The following is a 24802-nucleotide window of genomic DNA, read 5'->3' on the forward strand; positions in this document are numbered from 1 at the left end:
ACTCAGATCCTCGGTCCCTTCCCTGTACAAAACAGAGATGTGAGGCCCTCACTCGCCAGCCCAGCCAAGCCCTGCTAGCCACTGCAGTGTCCTGGGTAACACCAGCCCCCATGGGGACACCCTGAAGCCCTGACTCAGACCTAGACACCTGAGCGGAAGTAAAGGAGGAAGAAAAGTAAACTAAAAAGTTATCCAATACTTGGTTGGGTGTGGTGGCTCACGTCTGTCATCCCAGCACTTTTGGAGGCCAGGGGATCACTTGAGGTCAGGAGTTTGAAACTGGCCTGGGCAACACAGTGAAACCAAAATACAAAACTATCTACCAAAAATACAAAAAATTAGCCAGAGCTGGGCATGGTGGTGCATGCTTGTGGTCCCAGCTACTCGGGAGAGTGAGACAGGAGGATCGCTTGAGCCTGGGAGGCAGAGGTTGCAGTAAACCGAGATTGTTCCACTGCACTCCAGCCTGGGCGACAGAGTGAGACCCTGTCTCAAGAAAGAGAAAAAAAAGTTTGTTCTGCACGTTCGGCAGGTCAAACAGTGAACTTCCTTGTAGGTGACCTGGCTTCCATGTGGTCAAGGAAGGTATGCCAAGACTAGACCACGGTAGCAGGCAGAATTCTAAGACCCCCTCTCTTGAGTGTAGGCAAGGCCTGTGCATATGGTGGGACAGTCACTGTGATGAGGTTAACTCAATCTTTAAAACAAAATTTTTTTTTGAGATGGAGTCTCACTCTGTCGCCCAGGCTAGAATGCAGTGGCGTGACCTCGGCTCACTGCAACCCCTGCTTCCCAGGTTCAAACAATTCTCCTGCCTCAGTCTACACAACAGCTGGGATTACAGATGCCCGCGACCACGCACGGCTAATTTTGTATTTTTAGTAGAGAAAGGGTTTCACGATGTTGGCCAGGCAGGTCTCAAACTCCTGACCTCAAGTGATCCACCCAACTCAGCCTCCCAAAGTGCTGGGATTATAGCTGTGAGCCACCACACCCGGTCTAAAACTTTTTTTTTCTTTTTTTTGAGACAGGGTCTCCCTGTCACCCAGGCTGGAGTGCAGTGGTGTGGTAAACACAGCTCACTGCAGCCTCAATATCCCAGGCTCAAGCGATCCTCCCACCTCAGCCTCCTGAGGAGCTGGGACTACAGGTGTGAGCCACCACACCTAGTTGTGATTTATGTTAACTTAAGACTCCACTGTAGCAGCCTCCTGGTTTCAAAGAAGAAGTAAGCTGCCATACCTGGGAGGACCACGTGGTTGAACCTGAGGGTTCTCCAGGACCTAAGAACCATTTCTGGCCAACTACCAACCAGAAAACAGGGTCCTCAGTTCGACAACCTCAAGTAGCTGAATTCTGCTGAGCAGAATGAGCCTGACACTCTGTCCTGCCTGGCGACAGCCCTGTAAGACAATGAGCTGGAGATGTACAGGACTGCATGTTCCAGGCAGAGGGGATAGCTACTGCACAGGCCTGGAGGAGGATGCGTGCCTGTGGAGTGTCAGGAGCAGAGTGAGCAGGGGGCCGGCAGCTGGAAGTGAGGTTGGAGGGGCAAGAGGGCCAGAGCGCACTGTGAGGAGGACTCTACTGTGTAGAGTGTGGTGGTCTGAGCGGACAGAGCAGGACCTAGCTATCTTTGGGAGCCATTATTTGGCCTACCATAGCCATCTTACTTTTTAAATTTCAGGTATAATTTCCATCCTGTTGTTTATTTATTTATTTACTTATTTATGTTATTCAATTTTTTTTAGACATAGTTTCACTCTTGTTACCGAGGCTGGAGTGCAGTGGCGTGATCTTGGCTCACCGCAACCCCCACCTCCCGGGTTCAAGCAATTCTCCTGCCTCAGCCTCCCGAGTAACTGGGATTACAGGCATGCGCCACCACGCTCAGCTAATTTTGTATTTTTAGTAGACGGAGTTTCTCCATGTTGATCAGGCTGGTCTCAAACTCCTGACCTCAGGTGATCTGCCCGCCTCGGCCTCCCAAAGCGCTGGGATTACAGGCATGAGCCACCGCGCCCGGCTATTTTTTTGAGACAGTTTCCCTCATTGGGAATGAGGCTAGAGTGCAATGGCGTGATCTCGACTCGCTGCAACCTCTGCCTCCTGGTTTCAAGCGATTCTCCTGCCTCGGCCTCCCAAGTAGCTGGGACTACAGATGCGCGCCACCACGCTCGGCAGATTTTTGTATTTTTAGTAGAGATTGGTTTCACCATGTTGGCCAGGCTGGTCTCAAACTCCTGACTCACATGATCCGCCCACCTCGGCCTCCCAAAATGCTAGGATTACAGGCATGAGCCACCGTGCCTGGACAATACGCTTTTTCATACGTCAAATTTTCTTTATAGTTTTTTTTCTTTTTCCTTTTTTTTGTTCCACTATTTTAAATTGTCAGCGTTATTTTTCACAATTCACTGTGCCTGGCCCGTCCTGTTGTTTTAAATTAGTTGACGTGAAAGCTGAATTTAACCCTTTGTTCTCACTCTTTTTTCAGATGTGCTCATGTTGTTCACATTAACCAGACAATGGTCTGAGCATGATTCTCTTAATGAGTTTCTGTAGGGAGACAGGTATAATTTATACGTTTTTAGTCTTCTTTTTTTTCTTTGGAGACGAAGTCTTGCTCTGTAGAGTGCAGTGGCGTGATCTCGGCTCACTGCAACCTCTGCCTCCCGGGTTCACACCATTCTCCTGCCTTAGCCCACCGAGTAGCTGGGACTATAGGTGCCCACCACCACGCCCGGCTAATTTTTTGTATTATTAGTAGAGACGAGGTTTCACCGTGTTAGCCAGGATGGTCTCGATCTCCTGACCTCGTGATCTGCCCCTCTCGGCCTCCCAAAGTGCTGGGATTACAGGCGTGAGCCACTGCACCCGGCCACAATATATATATATTTTTAATTAGCCAGGTGCAGTGGTGCACACCTGTAGTCCCAGCTACTCAGGAGGCTGACACTGTGCCACTGAACTCCAGCCTGAGTAACAGAGCGAGACCCCATCTCTCTCTCTCTGACTCTCTTTTTTCCTTTTTGGAGACAGGGTCTTACTCTACCGCTCAGGCTAGAGTGCACTGGCACAATCATAGCTCGCTGCAGCCTCAAATTCCTGGCCTCAAGTGATCCCCCTGCCTCAGCCTCCCAAGTAGCTGGAACTACAGGGGTAAACCATCACACTTGGCTAATTTTTATATTTTTTGTAGAAACAGAGTCTCACTATATTGCTCAGGCTGGTCTTGAACTCCTGGCCTCAAGTGATCCTCCTGCCTCAGCCTCTCAAAGTGTTGGGACTACAGATGTGAGCCACCACACCCAGCCCAACTCTTAAAAAAATGTTTTTAAAGCCAGGCATGGTGGCTCATGCCTGTAATCCCAGCACTTTGGGAGGCCAAGGCAGGTGGATCATGAGGTCAGGAGTTCAAGACCAGCCTGGCCAACATGGTGAAACCCTGAATCTACTAAAAATACAAAAATTAGCTGGGCATGGAGGCACGTGCCTGTAATCCCAGCTACTTGGGAGGCTGAGGCAGGAGAATTGCTTGAACCAGGACTAAGAGGCAGAGGTTGCAGTGAGCCAAGATCACGCCACTGCACTCCAGCCTGGGCGACAGAGACTGCGTCTCAAAAAAAAAAAAAAAAAAAAGTTTGAGATATATGAATAAAAAGGACTATATGGAAATAAGTCCTCACACTGAAGTGTGCTTGGAAAATAGGTCAACATGTCTCTGTAGGACACATTTGGACACCACCCTAGAGCAGCAGACGCCACAAACTTCTACTGTGAAGGATGAGACCACGTGCAGGTGACCCTGCCAGTGCACAGAGCTCCCCAGCCGCAGTGCCCACCTCATCTGCAGGCAGTGCCAAGGGCCACCTGGAAGACAGCCTGCCAAAGGGCACTCTTTATGTCCCTCTGAAGGAAATATCTGCTCCCAAGGAAAGCCCACCTGCAAAGTCATCCCCTAAAATAAAACAAGCCTCAGTGTCCCTGCCTGTGGGTACCACTGTTCTGCTTCACATAGACAACCAATTTCAGATACGGGTCAGAAAGAGGCCAGGGTGATCTTTATTTTATTATTTTAAAGACACGGGGTTTCACTATGCTGCCCCGGCTGGAGTGCAGTGGTTAGTCACAGGAGTGATCATGGCTCACTGCAGCTTCAAACTCTTGGGCTCCAGTAATCTTCCCACTTCCGCCTCCCGAGTAGCTGAGACACGCACCCCCATGCCCAGCACCCAGGGTGATCTTTAGGGAGACAAAGATGACAGGATGCAAAGCTCCCATTCCCCAAGAGCAAATAGGACCCAATGTCCCCAAATTCTATGATTCACCCTCGTCTCTGTGTCTAGAACACTTGCCAGCCCCACCTACCGCACCCCCCACCCTCCCCGGCCGACCTCACAAAGGGGCCTAAACCTGAGCCTCAGGACTGCATCCAGAGAACACCTGTACCTGGAGGCTGCTAGGTGCTCAGGCCATAAGGTCCTTTTGCCCATCTGCCTCCCCCAGGGAGCAGCCAGGTCTATCCTATTCTTGCTGGGTCCCTACACCTGGGCCAAGTGGGCACAAAGCAGCCCTCGCCGAGAGCACAGACGAGGAGAAATGGTGAGTGCCTGGAGGAGGGTTCTAATCTTGGCTCCCAGATTTTCTGGCAGAACCTTTCTCTCCACGGTGGAGCCACTACAGGAGCCAACAGCAACCCAATCTCTATGGGCCTGAGATTCAGCCACCTGCCTGAGGGTGTTAGCCTCAGATTCTCATTCCCCAATACCAGACCAGAGTCGCTCCCTTGGGTGGGCAAGGGAGAGATTATAGAACATCCATTTTTTTCTTTTGAGATTTGGTTTAAATTTAAAAGTAAGAGCTCCTATACTGACATAGTACCTAAAACCCAATCTTTTTTTATTTTTTATTGTTTTTGAGACAGAGTCTTGCTCTGTCACCCAGGCTGGAGCCCAGGCTGGAGTGCAGTGGCAAGATCTCAGCTCACTGCAACCTCTGCCTCCTGGATTCAAGCGATTCTCATTCCTCAGCCTCCTGAGTAGCTGGAACTACAGGCACTCGCCACCAGGCCTGGCTGATTTTTTTTTGTATTTTTAGTAGAGATGGGGTTTCACCATGTTGGCCAGGCTAGTCTCCAACTCCTGACCTCAAGTGATCTGCCTGCCTTAGCCTCCCAAAGTGCTTGGATTACATGTGTGAGCCACTGCACCCGGCCTGAATCCAAATTTTTTTTATTTTTTGAGATGGAGTCTCGCTCTGTCGCCCAGGCTGGAGGGCAGTGGTGGGATCTCGGCTCACTGCAAGCTCCGCCTCCTGGGTTCACATCATTCTCCTGCCTCAACCTCCCGAGTAGCTGGGACTACAGGTACCCGCCACCATGCCCGGCTAATTTTTTGTATTTTTAGTAGAGACAGGGTTTCACCATGTTAGCCAGAATGGGCTCGATCTCCTGACCTCGTGATCCACCTGCCTCGGCCTCCCCAAGTGCTGGGATTACAGGCGTGAGCCACTGCACCAGGCTCCAATCTTTTTTAATAGAGACATTCTCGCTATGTTGGCCAGGCTGGTCTTGAACTCCTGACCTCAACTGATCCGCCCACCTGTGCCTCCCAAAGTGCTTGGATTACATGCATAAGCCACTGTGCCCAGCCTGAACCCAATCTTTTTTTAGAGACAGGGTCTCACTCTGTTGCCCCGGCTGGTCTCGAACTCCTGACCTCAAGTAAGCCACCTGCCTCAGCCTCCCAGAGTGCTGGGATTATAGGCGTGAGCCATGGCACCCGGCCAGAACCCAATCTTGAGAGGACTACGAAGTTCTAGGAGCTCTAAAATTAGGAGCCTGAGACCTTGCTGAATAAAGTAACTGCAGCTTTACTCTGCAGGCCGAACAGCTATCACTATCATAATTTCTTTTTTAATTATCAAGAGATCATCCAACAGTAGAGAAAACTTTTAAGTCAGCACAAAATGGAGACTCTTCAGAGCCGTTCTCAGCACCGTCCTGCTGCTGTCTGCCTTAGCCTACTACCCTCTGCCCTTTACAGGGAGAACGTTACACCAGAACAAAGGTAATGAAAAGTAGGCATTTCCACGTTCTTTATTCCTGACTGAATGACGCAGACTGATGGCCTATATCTGAAACTCATAAGAAAGGATAATACCACAAAAGAAAGAAACCCTACAGAAACTCAAGGCACTGTCCGGGGCTCCATGTACTTCAGAGGCTGCCTCGGCCGACCTCCATGCACAGGTTGAGAAATGGAGGCCTCAGACTGGAGAACACCCACACAACACAGACACGCACAAGAACAAAAACATCTGTTTATTAACACGCAGAGGAACATCAGCTCAAATACACTCCAGGAAATACAAACTGCAACTCCGTTGATATGCCATTCTTCCTGTATCAGATTGGCAATACTCTTCTGGAAGACAATTTGGTGACGGAAAACATTATCTTAAATGCTTTAAACCCTACATATCCAGGCCGGGCGCGGTCGCTCACGCCTGTAATCCCAGCACTTTGGGAGGCCGAGGCGGGCAGATCACAAGGTCAGGAGATCTAGACCATCCTGGCTAACATGGTGAAACCCCGTCTCTACTAAAAGGACAAAAATTAGCCGGGTGGAGCGGGCGCCTGTAGTCCCAGCTATTCGGGAGGCTGAGGCAGGAGAATGGCGTGAACCCAAGAGGTGGAGCTTGCAGTGAGCCAAGATCGCACCACTGCACTTCAGCCTGGGCAACAGTGCAAGACTCCATCTCAAAACAAAATGAAAAAAAAAAAACCTACATATCCATTCCCCCAGCAATTCCATTTTTAAGACTTTAACCTAAGAAAATAATAAATTGTAGGCCAGGCGCGGTGGCTCATGCTTGTAATCCCAGCACTTTGGGAGGCCGAGGCAGGCAGATCACAAGGTCAGGAGATCAAGACCATCCTGGCTAACACGGTGAAACCCTGTCTCTACTAAAAATACAAAAAATTAGCCGGGCGTGGTGGCGGGCGCCTGTAGTCCCAGCTACTCGGGAGGTTGAGGCAGGAGAATGATGTGAACCCGGGAGGCGGAGCTTGCAGTGAGCCGAGATCGCGCCACTGCACTCCAGCCTGGGTGACAGAGCGAGACTCCGTCTCAAAAAAAAAAAAAAAAAAGAAAGAAAATGATAAATTGTGCAGGAAGATTCAGCTACAAGAAAGCTTATAATAGTAAAAAAGTAAAAACCTAAAATACCAAAGATAAATACTCAAATTCTAGCATATTCATTCATACAGCAAAAAAGCTATGAGCCATTAAGATCATGCTGCAGGGCTGGGCACGGTGGCTCACGCCTGTAATCCCAGCACTTTGGGAGGCCGAGGCGGGCGGATCACGAGGTCAGGAGATCTAGACCACCCTGGCTAACATGGTGAAACCCCGTCTCTACTAAAAGTACAAAAATTAGCCAGACGTGGTAGCGGGCGCCTGTAGTCCCAGCTATTCGGGAGGCTGAGGCAGGAGAATCGCTTGAATCTGGGAGATGGCGGTTGCAGTGAGCCGAGATCGCGCCACTGCACTCCAGCCTGGGCAAAACAGCGAGACTCCCTCTCAACCCTAACCCTAACCCTAACCCTAACCCTAACCCACCACCACCACCAAAGATCATGCTGCAGAAGCAGATGTACAGATGTCGAGAGGTGGTAACAATATGTTGGCTTAAACTAGGTTAAAATGGTCAATTATGACTCTGGTTTTGTTTAATTGTCCTATATAAAGAAAAATTTAAAAGCTAGAAGGCTGAAAAGATTCACGGTGCTGGATGGGGTTTTTATTTTCTCCTTTATTTGCATGTTTTTATTATTTTTATTTATTTCTTTTGCATGCTTTTAAGTGTGCATGATCTGTGACGTTTTCCTTCTAATCTTCTTGCTTTCGCTTTAAAGGCACTCGCAAGCCAACAAGAGCAGGTTCTTGATTTACCTATTCCAAACGCCAACACTCCTCCTGCTTGGTATTTCTTAGTCTGCAAGAGAGAGCCAAGTGTTCCTCAGTGCTGTTGAAACCTCACTGGTATTTCTCTTAAAAAGCATCAAAGGGCAGGCTTCCTGAAGAGGGTTCTTAAAAATTAAATCACCAAGAGGAAATGTCTTCATGGCTTCTTCTCTCCTCACCAGACAGAATAAGCCATGCTGACAGGGATGGACTTTCTCATAAAAGGGCTTTTCATTTCCAACAGCAAAAACCTTGTTTTTCTTGGATTTTAGTAAAGTAAACCAATCCGCCCGATGTTGGAATGAAATAAAACTTTGTAAACAAGTGGGAAAAAAAAGAAGGGGTGAGAGTGGTGGAAGGAGAGAGGAAGAAACATTTGCAGAGACAACCACTCTAGCACGGAGCCTGTTCTGATTCTCAGGAGAATTACGCCCAACAAGAAAGACCTGCTCTCTTAATTGTTCAAAGGCCACCTGCTAAAAAAACAGGGTGGAACTCCAGGTCCTGCCCACGAAGACACAAAATACCGTCTGCAGATCACATCTCTGTGCTTTGGGACGACTCAGCAGACACTGCCACTACATCTGAAAAAAAGCAGCATGACACCGAAAAGCAATTCGCTCCTGCCTGACCGCCCTGGATTGCCACTTCAGAAGTAGAGAACCATGGACGCATCCAGACGCCAGAAGCGGCAGCCCAGCTCAGCAGGAGGAAGACCAGAAAAGAGACCCAGCGCACTCCTGGTCCTCCTGAAATAGTGACCCCCTTCACGAGTGTTCTAATAACCCTCCAGAATGAAACAAAAGACCTGAGTTGAATTTATAACTCCAACTACCATTCCCAAACTCCCCCAAACACTCACCATGGGAACAGTAACCCCATTTCAAAAACCGGCATCATAAGCTGGGTGCAGTGGCATGGGCCAGGAGTCCCACCTACTTGGGAAGCTGAGGCAGGAGGACTGCCCAGGAGCTAGAGGGTGCAGTGACTGTGACAGAGCCTATAAACAGCCACTGTGCTCCGGCCTGGGCAACACAGTGAGACCCCGTTTCTTAAAAAAAAAAAACAGCATGAGGCCAGGTGCAGTGGCTCATGCCTGTAATCTCAGCACTTTGGGAGGCCGAAGTGGGCGGATCACAAGGTCAGGAGATGAGACCATCCTGGCTAACACGGTGAAACCCCGTCTCTACTAAAAATACAAAAAATTAGCCGGGCATGGCGGTGGGCGCCTGTAGTCCCAGCTACTCGGGAGGCTGAGGCAGGAGAATGGTGTGAACCTGGGAGGTGGAGCTTGCAGTGAGCCAAGATCATGCCACTGCACTCCAGCTGGATGAGAGAGCGAGACTCCGTCTCAAAACAAACAAACAAACAAAAAAGCATGATTAGAGAACTTCATACTTCAAGAGTTGTGGAATTCCTTCTCTAGGTAGACAAATCAAAAGTATCAGTCACTCAAAGGCTGTTACTATGTCACAGAAGGAAGGCTGCCTGGTGTGGGAACACAAATATGTGTTTGCTGCATGGCCAAGAAAGGAGGAGCATGGGGCGGAGGGCTCCAGCCAGAGGGGCGGCTGGCACCGACTCCAGGCTAGTCCCTGTGCACATTAGGGTTCTTGTGTGTGAAATCAATTTAGAGAGGCAACGACAGAGTACCCGGCATAGCGATTATTTTATTACTGTTACAGGATATTTCAAATAATTAATTTTCATCACTGGTCTACAGGTGGGCCTTTAAATGAATCGGCAGGACTTACTGGAGGGTGACACAGAGGGGAAAACTCGCCCCCCGTGAGAACATGCCAGTGTGCCAACAGTGATGGGAAGACCTCAAGTCCCCTGCTGTGCACTCCCAGAGCATGCGTGTGTTTAATCATGGATACACACGACTTAGGGATCAGGAACATCAGGCTACTGAGGGAGTGGGAATACCAGGTTACTGAGTGATCAGGAATAGGCTTAAAGAAAAATAGGGCGGAGCGCGGTGGCTACCGTGGCCTGTAATCCCAGCACTCTGCGAGGCTGAGGCGGGTGGATCACCTGAGGTCAGAAGTTCAAGACCAGCCTGACCAACATGGTGAAACCCCGTCTCTAATAAAAATACAAAAAAATTGCCGGGCGCGGTGGCTCACGCTTGTAATCCCAGCACTTTGGGAGGCCGAGGCGGGCGGATCACGAGGTCAGGAGATCGAGACCATCCTGGCTAACACGGTGAAACCCCGTCTCTACTAAAAAATACAAAAAATTAGCCGGGCGCGGTGGCGGGCGCCTGTAGTCCCAGCTACTCGGAGGCTGAGGCAGGAGAATGGCGTGAACCCGGGAGGCGGAGCTTGCAGTGAGCCGAGATTGCGCCACTGCACTCCAGCCCGGGCGACAGAGCGAGACTCTGTCTCAAAAAAAAAAAAAAAAAAAAAAAAAAAAAAATACAAAAAAATTAGCCAGGCGTGGTGGCAGGTACCTGTCATCCCAGCTACTTGGGAGGCAGACACAGGAGAATCGCTTGAACTTGGGAGCTGGAGGTTGCAGCGAGCTGAGATTGCACCACTGCACTCCAACCTGGGCGACAGAGCGAGACTCCGTCTCAATAAAAAAAGAAGAAAAATGGACCCAGCTGACCTTCCTGTGTTCTGGAGGAGGGCTGAAGGAGCAAGAGGGTGGGATGAGGGCAGCCAGGCGGGCCTGTGCCAGCACCTGTTCTCACCTCCTCACTTCCTGCCGCACGCACAGCTCCAGCTGAACCAGCAGGGATGGCAGGGATGCCTTCCCGATCCCCCAGCATGGCTGGTCTCCAGAACTAACATTCCCAGGTTCATCACACAGCATTTTCAGAAGTCTTCCTTCCCTTAAGGGATAAAAGAATCTGTGTATTTTGAACAACTTTATGAGGAAGACGCATCACTGACCTAAGAAACAGTAGGCAGGACACGGCCAGCAAAGCAAGGGGATCTTTCGGCAAAGAGAAAATCCTTCAGGAAATTAAGATGCCAGCTGGCCAGGCCTAGCCAAGAATGCCCACCAGGTAGGAGAAAAGGGGGAAGGTAGGCAGAGCAAGAGCCTCACTTGGACTTTGGGCCACTGATCCCAGGGAAGGGACGACAGCAGAGGGGCTGAGCAAGGTGGCTCATGCCTGTAATCCCAACACTTTGGAAGGCCAAGGTGGGCGGATCTCTTGAGCTCAGGAGTTGGAGACCAACCTGGGAAACATGGCGAAACCCCATCTCTACTAAAAATACAAAAATTGGTAAATCTTTAATAAAAAGAAAAAGGAACACAGAAATTTATTGTAGTCCAGAAACATTTCCATTTTATGCAACTATAAGTAACAGAATGAGATCCCGTCTCAAAAGAAAATAAAAGTAAAGAAATAAATATTAATCAACCAAGAAGGCCGGGCGTGGTGGCTCACGCCTGTAATCCCAGCACTTTGGGAGGCCGATGGGGGGCGGATCATGAGGTCAGGAGATCGAGACCATCCTGGCTAACACAGTGAAACCCCGTGTCTACTAAAAATACAAAAAATTAGCCGGACGAGGTGGCACGCACCTGTAGTCCCAGCTATTCAGGAGGCTGAGGCAGGAGAATTGCTTGAAACCAGGAGGCAGAGGTTGCACTGATCCGAGATTGCACCACCACACTCCAGCTGGGCAACAGAGTGAGACCCCATCTCAAAAAAAAAAAAAAAAAAAAAGAGGCCGGGCGTGGTAGCTCACGCTTGCAATCCCACCACTTTGGGAGGCTAAGGCAGGCGGACCACAAGGTCAGGAGATCAAGACCACGGTGAAACCCCGTCTCTATTAAAAATACAAAAAATTAGCCGGGCGTGGTGGCGGGCGCCTGTGGTCCCAGCTACTCGGAGAGGCTGAGACAGGAGAATGGCGTGAACCCGGGAGGCGGAGCTTGCAGTGAGCCGAGACTGCGCCACTGCACTCCAGCCTGGGCGACAGAGTGAGACTCCGTCTCAAAAAAAAAAGAATGCAACCCTTTGTCTCTCACCTATCTGTGAAATGGAAGCCCCTCCCTGCTTCATGTCTTCCTGCTTTTGCTTGGAGTTGTCCCACCTTTCCAGAATGAACCAATGTACTTCTTTCATATATTGATTGATGTCTCATGTCTCCCTAAAATGCATAAAACCAAGCTGTGCCCCGGTCACCTTGGGCACATGTCATCAGGAGTACCTGAGGCTGTGTCACGGGTGTGCATCCTCAACCCTGGCAAAATAAACATTCTAAACTAACTGAGACCTGTCTCAGATTTTGCGGGTCCACACCCATCAGAAGACTTAGAAGCTGAAGAGCTAGGATGCCTGTTTTAGTGGCACACACAGGACACTAGCTCAACATGAACTCTGTTTTGAAACTTATGATAAACACAAGAATATCACAAGACGGTAACCAGAGTAATACCAATTTGCTAAAACAAGATGAGCTGGTCCTAGTGCAGTGCTGTTTACAACTAACTGATCACAATCGTTACGGGTTGCTTTGGTCCTTCTCCATTCCCACTGCTTCACTTGACTAGCCATAAACAGACAGACAGACAGACGGACAGATACAAGCATGACATATCTGGACAGAAAAATAGAACTGTACCTACTTAAAGAATTTATTTTCCTCCCTAATCATGACACTGTATCCATTTTTCCTAGCCTATTAGTCTCAAGAACTTTTGAAAGCCAGGTACAGTGGTGCACACCTGTAGTACCAGCTACGAAGAGGAGGCTAAGGCGGGAGGATCACTTGAGCCCAGGAGTTCAAGGCTGCAGTGAGTTGTGATGGCATCAGTGCACTCCTACCTGGGTGACGGAGCAAGGCCCTATCTCTTTAAAAAATGTTTCAGCCAGGCGTGGCGGTTCACACCTATAATCCCAGCACTTTGGGTGCCAAGGTGGGTAGATCACAAGGTCAAGAGATGGAGACCATCCTGGCCAATATAGTGAAACCCCATCTCTACTAAAAATACAAAAATTAGCTGGGCATGGTGGCGCGTGCCAGTAGTCCCAGCTACTTGGGAGGCTAAGACAGGAGAATCACTTGAACCTGGGAGGCGGAGGTTGCAGTGAGCTGAGATTGCGCCACTGCACTCCAGCCTGGTGATAGAGCGAAATTCCATCTCAGGAAAAAAAAAAAAATTTTAAAGGCCGGACACATTGGCTCATGCCTGTAATCCCAGCACTTTGGGAGCCCAAGGCGGACGGATCCCAAGGTCAGGAGTTCCAGACCAGCCTGGCCAATATGAACATACAAAAATTAGCCAGGCGTGGTGGCGTGCACCTGTAGTCCCAGCTACTCGCGAGGCTGAGGCAGGAGAATTACTTGAACCCTGGAGGTGGAGGTTGCAGTGAGCTGAGATCGCGCCACTGCACTCCAGCCTAGGTGACAGAACAAGACTCCGTTTCAAAGAAAAAGGCCAGAGGCAGCGGCTCATGCCTATAATCCCAGCACTCTGGGAGGACGATGTAGGCGGATCACTAGGTCAACAGTTCAAGACCAGCCGGGCCAACACAGTGAAACCCCCATCTCTACTAAGAATACAAAAAGGAGCCGGGCGTGGTGGTACATGCCTGTAATCCCAGCTACTCAGGAGGCTGAGGCAGGAGAACTGCTTGAACCTGACAGGCGGAGGTTGCAGTAAGTGGATATCAAACCACTACACTCCAGCCTGGGTGACAGAGGAAGACTCCATCTCGGGAGGAGGTGGGGGAAGGCCAGGCACAGTGGCTCATGCCTGTAATCCCAGCACTTTGGGAGGCCAAGGTGGGTGGATCACTTAAGGTCAGGAGTTCAAGGCCAGCCTGGCCAATATGGTGAAACCTCATCTCTGCTAAAAATATAAAAATTAAGCAGGCGTGCTGGCACAAGCCTTTAATCCCAGCTACTCGGGAGACTGAGGAGGAGAATCACTTGAACCCAGGAGGCGGAGGTTGCAGTGGGCATGGGCCAAGAATGGGCCAAGATCGTGCCACTGCACTCCAGCCTGGGCAACAGAGCGAGACACTGTCTCAAAAAATAATAATAATTACAGTGCAATTAGTACAATTCTTTTCACTAAGAATTTTTCGCTTTGATTAAATGACATAACAGTCTTGTGCGCTCGTGGCTGCACAGTGATGTTGTGATGTCTATAACGTACAATTATCAGTTCAGCGTACTTGGCACATCTCTCATCTTCAACATTTATCACTTCTTTGGGTTGGGAAATTCAATATCCATCTAGCTTTTTTTTTTTTCTTTTTTAGACGGAGTTTCACCCTTGTTGTCCAGGCTGAAGTGCAATGGCACTATCTCAGCTCACTGCAACCTCCGCCTCCCAGGTTCATGTGATTCTCCTGCCTCAGCCTCCCGAGTAGCTGGGACTACAGGCGCACACCACCACACCTGGCTAATTTTTTGTATTTTTATTAGAGATGGGGTTTCACCATGTTGGCCACACTGGTGTAGAAATCCTGACCTCAGGTGATCCGCCGGCCTCGGCCTCCCAAAGTGCTAGGATTACAGGCATGAGCCACCGCACCTAGCCTTTTTTTCTGAAACAGAGTCTCCCTCTGTCACCCAGGCTGCAGTGCAGTGGCGCGATCTCGCCTCACTGCAACCCCTGCCTCCCGGGTTCAAACGATTCTCCTGCCTTAGCCTCCCCAGTAGCTGGGACTACAGGTGCCCCCCATACCCAGCTAATTTTTTATTTTTAGTAGGGATGGGGTTTTGTGTCATGTTGTCCAGACTGGTCTCCAACTCCTGACCTAAGGTGATTCACCCTCCCCAACCTCTCAAAGTGCTGGGATTACAAGTGTGAGCCACTGCACCCGCTCCTCCTTCTAGCTATTAGGAAAAACAGATTACTAACTACAGTCATCCTACAGTGACATAGAACACTAGGACTTATTCTTCCTATCTAGCTATAATTCTGTCACTAAGAATTTGTGGGCCTAGCAAGGTGGTCACGCCCATAATCTCAACACTTTGGGAGGCCAAAATAGGAGGACTGGTTGAGGCCAGGGGTTCCTCTGGGTGACAGTGAGAACTCGTCTCTACAAAAAATAAAAATAAGGCTGGGCGCGGTAGCTCACACCTGTAATCCCAGCACTTTCGGACGCCGAGGTGGGCAGATCCTTTGAGCTTAGCAGACTAACAACATGGCAAAACCTCGCCTCTACAAAAAACACAAAAGTTGGCTGGATGTGCTGGCAGGCACTTACAGTCCCAGCTACTCAGGAGACTGAGGCAGGAGATCTCTTGAACCTGGGAGGTGGAGCTTGCAGTGAGCTGAGATCAGGCCGCTGCACTCCACTCTGGGCAACAGGGCCAAACCCTGTCTCAAAAATAAATAAATAAATAAATAAATAAATAAATAAATAAAACATTGGCTGGGTATGGGGGCATGCCCCTGGAGGCTGAGGTGGGAGAATCCCTTGAACCCAGCCCAGGAGTTCAAGGTTGCAGTGAACCATGATCACACCACTGCACTCCAGCCTGGACAACAAAGTGAGATCCCATCTCTCTCTTTTTTTTTTTTTTTTGAGACAGTCTTGCACTTTCACCTGGGCTGGAGTGCGGTGCCGCGATCTTGGCTCACTGTAACCTCCGCCTCTCGGGTTCAAGAGATTCTCCAGCCTCAACCCCCGAGTAGCTGGGATTACAGGCGCCTGCCACCACACCTCGCTAATTTTTTGTACTTTTAACAGAGACAGGGTTTCACCATGTTAGCCAGGCTGGTCTCGAACTCCTGACCTTGTAAGTCGCCCGCGTCGGCCTCCCAAAGTGCTGGGATTACAGGTGTGAGCCACCGCACCTGGCCAATGATCCCATCTCTTTTTTTCCTTCTCCAAGAAGCAGGAATTACAGGCATTTTCTAATATGCGTTTTTCCAAATATCAGTAAAAATAGCCCATCTTCATAAAGCATCTGCAGATGCAAATTCAATGTTCTATCTAGTTCTTTAATTTACTAGAAAATCCAAGTTTCTTTAGATGTATTTTGTATATTTTGTATGAACCTTAATGAAGTCAAAGTATGTAAATATTTTATCTTCAGGGTTTACTTAAATTTTTTTATTTCTACCAACTGTAATGATTTTTTTTTTTACTAGATTCCCTTCTGTACTGCTTGAACTCTATGCTATGTGCAAAGGCACTACTTTTCAAAATAATTAAAATCGGTAACACAACAGGAAATATAGCCAATACCTCAAATAAAACCATTCCCACCATACACCCTCTCCTACACACTCATAACTCCCAACACAAAACTAAAAGCACTTTTAATATTTCTTCAAAACTTCTTTCAATTCTACCTGATTGCAAGTGTGGTATGTATTTAGTACATCACTCTATCATAACTTAGAAGTGCTAATCTAAGTAATTTTGAGCCTTTATAATTACCACTTTTATGAGCTACATAATAGACTTAAGTGGATGCCTAATACTTTTGTCTGATACAACTGATGTTTACATTGAATGCTTCCAGAATTTAAACAAAATAAGGGCCTGGAAGAGAAGCAATCCATAAGCCTGGTGCCCTTAACAACCTTGTCTGCACCATCTACATAGAATTAAACTCTTCCTGTATGTTAGATCCTAAACTGGAACTAGAATAGTCCTTAACATTTTTTTTTTTTTTTTGAGACGGAGTCTCGCTCTGTCGCCCAGGCTGGAGTGCAGCGGCAAGATCTCGGCTCACTGCAACCTCCACCTCCGAGGTTCAAGCAATTCTCCTGCCTCAGCCTCCCGAGTAGGTGGGACTATAGGCACCCGCCACCACGCCCGACTAATTTTTTGTATTTTTCGTAGAGACAGGGTTTCACCATGTTGGTTAGGCTAGTCTCGATGTCTTGACCTCATGATCCACCTGCCTCGGCCTCCCAAAGTGCTGGGATTACAGGTGTGAGCCACCGCGCCTGGTCTAATTTTTGTATTTTTAGGAGACAGTAGAGTTTAGATTTTACCATGTTGGCCAGCTGGTCTTAAACTCCTGACGTCAGGTGATCTGCCCACCTTGGCCTCCCAAAGTGCTGGAATTACAGGTGTGAGCCACTGCGTCCGGCCATCCTTAACAATTCTGAATCTTCCTGGCGACAAGTAAACCTTAGGTTTCCATTAAAGTATACACCTGCCAAGCCAGTGGCTCATGCTTGTAATCCTAGCACTTTGGGAGGCCAAGGTGAGAAGATCACTTGAGCTCAGGAGTTGGAGATCAACATGGCAAAACCCTGTCTCTATAAAAAACAGAAAAATTAGCCAGGTGTGGTAACACATACCTGTAGTCCCAGCTACCTGGGAGGCTGAGATGGGAGGATCACCTGAGCCTGGGAGGTCAAGGCTGCAGAGACCAGTGATTGCAGCACTGCACTCCAGCCTGGGCAACAGAGAGAGACTCTATATCAAAAAAATAAAGTATACACCTGGTCGGGCACAGTGGCTCATGCCTGTAATCCCAGCACTTTGGGAGGCTGTGGCAGGCAGATCACTTGAGGTCAAGACTTCGAGACCAGCCTGGGCTAACATGGTGAAACCCTGTCTCTACTAAAAACACAAAAAATTAACCGGGCATGGTGGCACGTGCTTGTAATCCCAGAGCTACTAAGGAGGCTGAGGCAGGAGAATCGCTTGAACCCAGGAGGCGAAGGTTGCAGTGACCTAACATCACGCCATTGCACTCCAGCCTGGCCAACAATAGTGAATTCTGTCTCAAAAAATAAAAAAAAAAAAGAAAGAAATTTTTAAATAAATAAAGTATATACCTGATATCAGAGACCTTCAATTTCAAAAAATGTAGGTCAACTACTATACAATCCAGCAATTCCACTACTGAGATTTATCCAAAGGAAAGGAAATCCATATACCACAGGGATGCCTGCATCCCATGTTTAGTGCAGCACTGTTCTCAATCAAAGATATGGAATCAACGTTAAGTGTCCATCAACAGTTGAATGGATAAAGAAAATGTGATATAGATACACAATGGAGTGCTTTTTTTTTTTTTTTTTGAGACAGAGTCTCGCTCTGTCACTCAGACTGGAGTGCAGTGGCACGATCTCGGCTCACTGCAAGCTCCGCCTCCCAGGTTCACGCCATTTTCCTGCCTCAGCCTCCCAAGTAGCTGGGACTACAGGTGCCCGCCACCACACTCAACTAATTTTTTTTTTTATTTTATTTTTTTTTTTTAGTAGAGACAGGGTTTCACCATGTTAGCTAGGATGGTCTCGATCTCCCGATCTCGTGATCCACCCACCTTGGCCTCCCAAAGTGTTGGGATTACAGGCGTGAGCCACCGTGCCCAGCCTGGAGTACTATTTGGCCACGTAAAAAAATGAAATCATGTCATTTGCAGCAACGTGGAAGGAAATGGAGGTCATTATGTGAAGTCAAATAAGACAGGCAGAGAAAGACAAATACGTTTTTACTCTTATGTGGGAGCTAGAAAAGTGGATCTAATGGAGGTAGAGTATAGAACGACTGATATCAGAGGCTGGGAAGCATCGAGAGGGTAAAGAGCACGGTTAATGGTTAGAAACATACAATGAGCAGTGGCTCACACCTGTAATCCCAGTACTTTGGGAGGCCAAGGTGCATGGATCACCAGGTCAGGAGTTTGAGACCAGCCTGGCCAACATGGTGAAACCCTGTCTCTATTAAAAATACAAAAATTAGCTGGGCATGGTGGCACGTACCCGTAATCCCAGCTACTCAGGAGGCTGAGGCAAGAGAATCACTTGAACCTGGGAGGTAGAGGTTGCAGTGAGCCAAGATCGCGCCACTGCACTCCAGCCCAGGCGACAGAGCGAGACTCCATCTCAAAAAAAAAAATTACGATGAGAAAGGATAAGTTCTAATGTTTGGTAGCACAGTAGGGTGACTAAATTTAACAACAATATATTGTATATTTCTTTTTTTTTTTTGAGACAGAGTCTTGCTCAATCGCCTAGGCTGGAGTGCAGTGGCGCGATCTCAGCTCACTGCAAGCTCCGCCTCCCAGGTTCACGCCATTCTCCTGCCTCAGCCTCCCCAGTAGCTGGGACCACAGGTGCCCACCACCAAGCCTGGCTAATTTTTTTTGTATTTTTAGTAGAGACGGGGTTTCACCATGTTAGCCAAGATGGTCTCGATCTCCTGACCTCGTGATTCACCCGCCTCGGCCTCCCAAAGCGCTGGGATTACAGGCGTGAGCCACCGCGCCGTGCCTGTATATTTCAACATAGCTAGAAGAAGGGACTCAAAACTTTCCCAATATATAAAAATGATAGGCTGGCCATGGTAGCTCACGCCTGTAATCCCAGCGCTTTGGGAGGCCGAGGTGGGCAGATCACGAGGTCAGGAGATCGAGACCATCCTGGCTAACATGGTGAAACCTCGTCTCTACTAAAAATATAAAAATAAGCTGGGCATGGTGGCGGGTGCCTGTAGTCCCAGCTTCTTGGGAGGCTGAGGCAGGAGAACGGCATCAACTCGGGAGGCGGAGCTTGCAGCGAGCCGAGATCGCGCCACTGCACTCCAGCCTGGGCGACAGAGAGAGATTACGTCCCAAAGAAAAAAAAAAAGAAGATAAATATGGAGGTGACAGACACCCCAACTTGATCATTACAGTGTATGCCTGTAACAAAATACCACATGTACCCATCCCATGAATATGTACAAATATTTCTATCAATTAAAAAGAAACAGCTCAGGCTGGGCACAATGGCTTATGCCTGTAATCCCAGCACTTTGGGAGGCCAAGGCGGGTGGATCACGAGGTCAAGAGTTTGAGATCAGCCTGGCCAACATGACAAAACCCCATCTCTACTAAAAATACAAAAATTTAGCCGGAGTGGTGGCAGGTGCCTGTAATCCCAGCTAAGCGGCTGAGGGAGTCTGAGGCAGGAGAATTGCTTGAACCTGGGAGGCAGAGACTGCACTGAGCTGAGATCGTACCACTGCACTCCAGCCTGGGCCACAGAGCAAGACTCTGCCTCAGAAAAAAAAAAAAACAGGTCAAAAAGCAGATTCAAAGCAACATGCATGCAAATTATCACATTTATCTATAATCAAATATGTATTACATACATTTTAATTTACATATTAAATGTTTAATTATCTCTTAATGATATTAATGGATGGGGAGATTACAAGGGCTCCTTATTTTTCTTATTATCTACTAGTTTTAGTTTCTTTTTAGTTTTTTGAGACAGAGTTTCACCCTTGTCACCCAGGCTGGAGTGCAATGGCGAGATCTCAGCTCACTGCAATCTCTGCCGCCCGGGTTCAAGCAATTTTCCTGCCTCAATCTCTGAAGTACCTGGCATTACAGGCACCCACCACCACACCCGGCTAATTTTTGTATTTTTAGTAGAGATGGGGTATTAACATGTTGGCCAGCCTGGTCTCCTGATCTCAGGTGATCCACCCGCCTTGGCCTCCCAAAGTGCTGGGATGACAGGTGTGAGTTACCGCGCCAGGCCAGTTTCTTTTAAAACAATGAACATCTATAAAAATAATTTAGCTTCACTGGGCACCGAGGCTCATGCCTGTCATCTCAGCACTTTGAGAGGCCAATGCGGGCGGATCACGTGGTCAGGAGACCAAGACCATTCTGGCTAACAGGGTGAAACCTCATCTCTAATGAAAATACAAAAAAATTAGCCAGGCGTGGTGGCGGGTGCCTGTAGTCCCAGCTACTCAGGAGGCTGAGGCAGGAGAATGGCATAAACCCGGGAGACGGAGCTTGCGGTGAGCCAAGATCGCGCCACTGCACTCCAGCCTGGGTGACAGAGCAAGACTCCATCTCAAAAAAAAAAAAAAAAAATTTAGCTTCTACCCCAATAGGATCTCAATTGTGTACTTTTATAGACAGTCACCTGTGTGTCTATGTCTGTGTTAAAAAAGGTCTGGGCCAGGCGCGGTGGCTCACATCTGTAATCCCAACACCTTGGGAGGCCAAGGCAGGTGGATCACTTGAGGTCAGGGGTTCGAGACCAGCCTAGTCAACATGGCGAAACCCCATCTCTACTAAAAATATAAAAATTAGCCAGGCGTTGCACACCTGTAGTCCAAGCTACTCAGGAGGCTCAGGCAAGACAATAGCTTGAACCCAGGTGGTGGAGGTTGCAGTGAGCTGAGATTGTGCCACTGCACTCCAGCACAGCCAAGAGAGCAAGACTCTATTTCAAAAAAAAAAAAAGTCTGAAAAGAAATGTAGTAAAATAATGGTAATGTTATTTTTCTCAGGATAGTGGGATTATTGGTCATTTTCTGTTTTATATAACCAAGCTTCATTTGCCTTTCAGCAATTCAGTCAGCATGTAGACCCAGAATACATACACTCACCGGCTCACACACACACATAACATGCCACTTACACACAAAGATCCCACTCCCACATACACACATCCCTGATCCTGCAGATACATGCTCCCATACATCTCACCACACACACATATTACACACACACACACCAGCTCACATATGTAACTGCTCACACACACACATGCTCACTCTCATTCACACACACCTTCACTCAAATTCAAGGCTAAGAGACTGGAAATGACACAGAGCAAATAAAAGGTGATGCCAGGCCGGGCGCTATGGCTCATGCCTGCAATCCCAGAACTTTGGGAGGCTGAGGCCTGAGGAGGGTCATTTGAGCCTGGGAGTTCAATCATATGCCTGGGCAGTATCACTAAACTATACTTCATCTCTACAAAAACAATTTTTAAAAATTTTTGTATTTTTAGTAGAGACGGGGTTTCACCATGTTAGCCAGGATGGTCTCAATCTCCTGACCTCGTGATCCACCCGCCTCGGCCTCCCAAAGTGCTGGGATTACAGGCATGAGCCACCGCGCCCGGCCAATTTTTTTACATTAGCGGAGCATGGTCATGCCTGCCTATAGTCCCAGCTACTCAGGAGGCTAAGATGGGAGGACTGCTTGAGCCCAGGAGGTGGAGGGTGCAGTGAGCTCAGATCTTGCCACTGCACTCCAGACAGGGTAACAGAGTGAGATCCTGTCTCAAAACAAACAAACAAAAAGGTGAAGTCAAATGTCCCTAGGAACCTCCTACTGCCACCATTAGCGGTGCAGGAATAAAAAAACGTAGGGAGATCTGAGCATAGACACTTCCTTCAGCAGCCTATTTCTGCAAGTACTGAAGACAGACAATGCTTACCAAGGTTACTGAAGGACATTCTCTGAAAAGAATCAGTGGCTATTAAAATGCAAATGCAAGTGACTGTAAAAATAACATGTAAATTAGTTATAATCTTTAAAAACAAAACAAAATTAAAGTAATCCTTTCTCACAACACTCTTAGAATTTATTTTACAATCTCTGCTTCATGATAGGTGGTAGTAAATACAAAAGCATCAGTCCTCTCAGTATGAAGGGGTCATGTCAATCTCCAGAGATGGTTGAAGCCTTAAAAATCACCTATTCCAACTTCATACCTAATTCCTGGACACATCTGACTATAAATTCCTGTTTCAAGAAAATATAACCAGAAACCTCCACTTGCTCCTTTCATCTGCTGATTCCTGCTAACACAACACTGTGTTATATTACACCACACCTGATCTATCACCAGATGACGTAATTAGATCCAAACACACCATGACATTGCTAAAGAAACAGGGACACAAGAGCTATCTGTATTATAAACAGGAGCTGCTTCTATTAAAAATTCAGATAATCCATTTAAATAATTTAAAATGCTACCTTCATAAACAGATTACATAGAAGATACTCAATATGCTACCTCTGAAAATTTGATAAAAATTAAGATACTTGGCCGGGCACAGTGGCTCACGCCTGTAATCCCAACACTTTGGGAGGCCGAGGCAGGTGGATCACCTGAGGTCAAGAGTTCAAGACCAGCCTGGCCAACGTGGCGAAACCCCATCTCTACTAAAAATACAAAAAATAGCCAGGTGTGGTGGCGGGCACCTGTAATCCCAGCTACTCAGGAGGCTGAAGCAGGAGAATCGCTTGAACCCGGGAGGCAGAGGTTGCAGTGAGCCGAGATCACACCATCGCACTCCAGCCTGGGCGACAGAGCGAGCGACACTCCATCTCAAAAAAAAAAAAAAAAAAAATTAAGATAATCGGCCGGGCGCGGTGGCTCACGCTTGTAATCCCAGCACTTTGGGAGGCCGAGGCGGGCGGATCACGAGGTCAGGAGATCGAGACCACGGTGAAACCCCGTCTCTACTAAAAATACAAAAAATTAGCCGGGCGCGGTGGCGGGCGCCTGTAGTCCCAGCTACTTGGAGAGGCTGAGGCAGGAGAATGGCGTGAACCCGGGAGGCGGAGCTTGCAGTGAGCCGAGATTGCGCCACTGCACTCCAGCCTGGGCGACAGAGCGAGACTCCGTCTCAAAAAAAAAAAAAAAAAAAAAAAAATTAAGATAATCTAGTTGTTATCATCAAGGACAGTAATGTGACTGGACTAAGAGTCTCTCATGTGCTCAATATTTTGAAATCTCAAGCTGGAAAGTACAAAAACTTACGATCTTTATTGCTGTTATCCAGTTTATCTGAACTGTTCCCTAGGGTTTTTAAAAAAATCATTAATGTTTTTAAAAGAATCAGTATCCTTTGGAAATATATACTGAAGCATTTATGGAAGAAATGATATAATGTCAGGAACCCACTTCAAAAATCATATGGAGGTAGTGAATGGGGAGTTTACAGATGAACCAAGACTGCTAAAACTCAGCAATGGCTACACGGTTACATAATATGAAAATCAACCTTTCTTTACCCTGTAAATTATCTGTTGCCAAACAGTAACTTAGCTTTAAGAAATCAAGAGCTCTCCTCCACCCCAAGAAGCCGGCCCAAGTCCAGGCACTCAGATCACACCCAACAATGCTTCTTCCTAAGCCGTCGATCACACCCAACAATGCTTCTTCCTAAGCCGTCTGGAAGAACAGACAGAAGGAATAATACCACAGGAGATCCCGTCCACTTCCCTATCCTCACCAAACCCCAAGTCATCCAGCCCTTGCCCCCAACCTTCGAATTCCACCAAGAGCTCTTGGAATTCAGAGTGAAGAATTTTGTCTCATTTCTACTTTGTGATGACAAGAAAGCTCAGCCCCAAATAGCAACACAAAGTTTTTCCCATTGTGATCATTAAGGGAGGTTATAACAAAAGATGTTTCTCAAATAAAAAGAATTGTATGAAAGTCAATAAGATATTATCACAATAGGGATATTGTGAGCCACCACATCTAAGAGGCATCTAAGGTCTAAGAGCCAAAAGACCTAGTTCTACCCCTGTGAGACCTTGGGAGAGCTATCTGACCTTTCTGGGTTTCCAGTTTCTTACCTGTGAAGTGGGGATGAATCCTGCTTACCTACTATCTCAGAGAACTGTGGTATCATCCAGTGGAAATATACCTGAGCCTCACAGAAGCTCTCTATCAGAGTTGTGTTATGGTAACAAGGAGCAAACGTGGTACTCTCCTAACTTCTTTGCTGTACTGAAGCAAGAGTATGTTTGGGACAAGAGACAGCGCACTAGCCAACAGCAACCAAGGGAGCTCAAGGTGCTCTCCAGCCCAGGCGCAAGAAGGAAACGCAGCAAAACACCTAGACTGGCAACCACCATCCACGCTGACCATACAGGAAAGTTATCAGTCACATATTTCACTGCCCATTAGAGTAGGCGGAAAACTATCCTGACAATATCCCAACCGGAGCTAAGCCTGTGAGCATTGCAGGCTGCCCCGCAGGCACCTGTCTGCACATCTTGTTAGTGTGAACTCAGCAAGGAACCCTGATTTATCAGGACCCTGTTTTTTTTTGTTTTTTTTTTTTTGTGTGTGACGGAGTCTCGCTCTGTCGCCCAGGCTGGAGTGCAGTGGCAAGA

At 47.9% G+C, this 24802-nt stretch overlaps 1 protein-coding gene and 1 long non-coding RNA gene across 6 annotated transcripts in view; one reads left to right on the forward strand and one right to left on the reverse strand.

Annotated features, from left to right (window-relative positions):
* The window catches only part of RAB11FIP3 (RAB11 family interacting protein 3), a 98111-nt gene that overhangs the window by 70865 nt on the left and 2444 nt on the right, over positions 1-24802 (reverse strand). The gene's annotated exons all lie outside the window — the stretch shown is intronic.
* On the forward strand, positions 4354-9535 carry LOC129462332 (uncharacterized). Its single transcript, XR_008650824.2, has 3 exons — positions 4354-4605; positions 5930-6071; positions 7922-9535. It is a non-coding gene; the product is annotated as an uncharacterized lncRNA (long non-coding RNA).

Source organism: Symphalangus syndactylus, chromosome 14 (genome assembly GCF_028878055.3).
Source record: "Symphalangus syndactylus isolate Jambi chromosome 14, NHGRI_mSymSyn1-v2.1_pri, whole genome shotgun sequence".
Lineage (NCBI taxonomy): Eukaryota > Metazoa > Chordata > Mammalia > Primates > Hylobatidae > Symphalangus > Symphalangus syndactylus.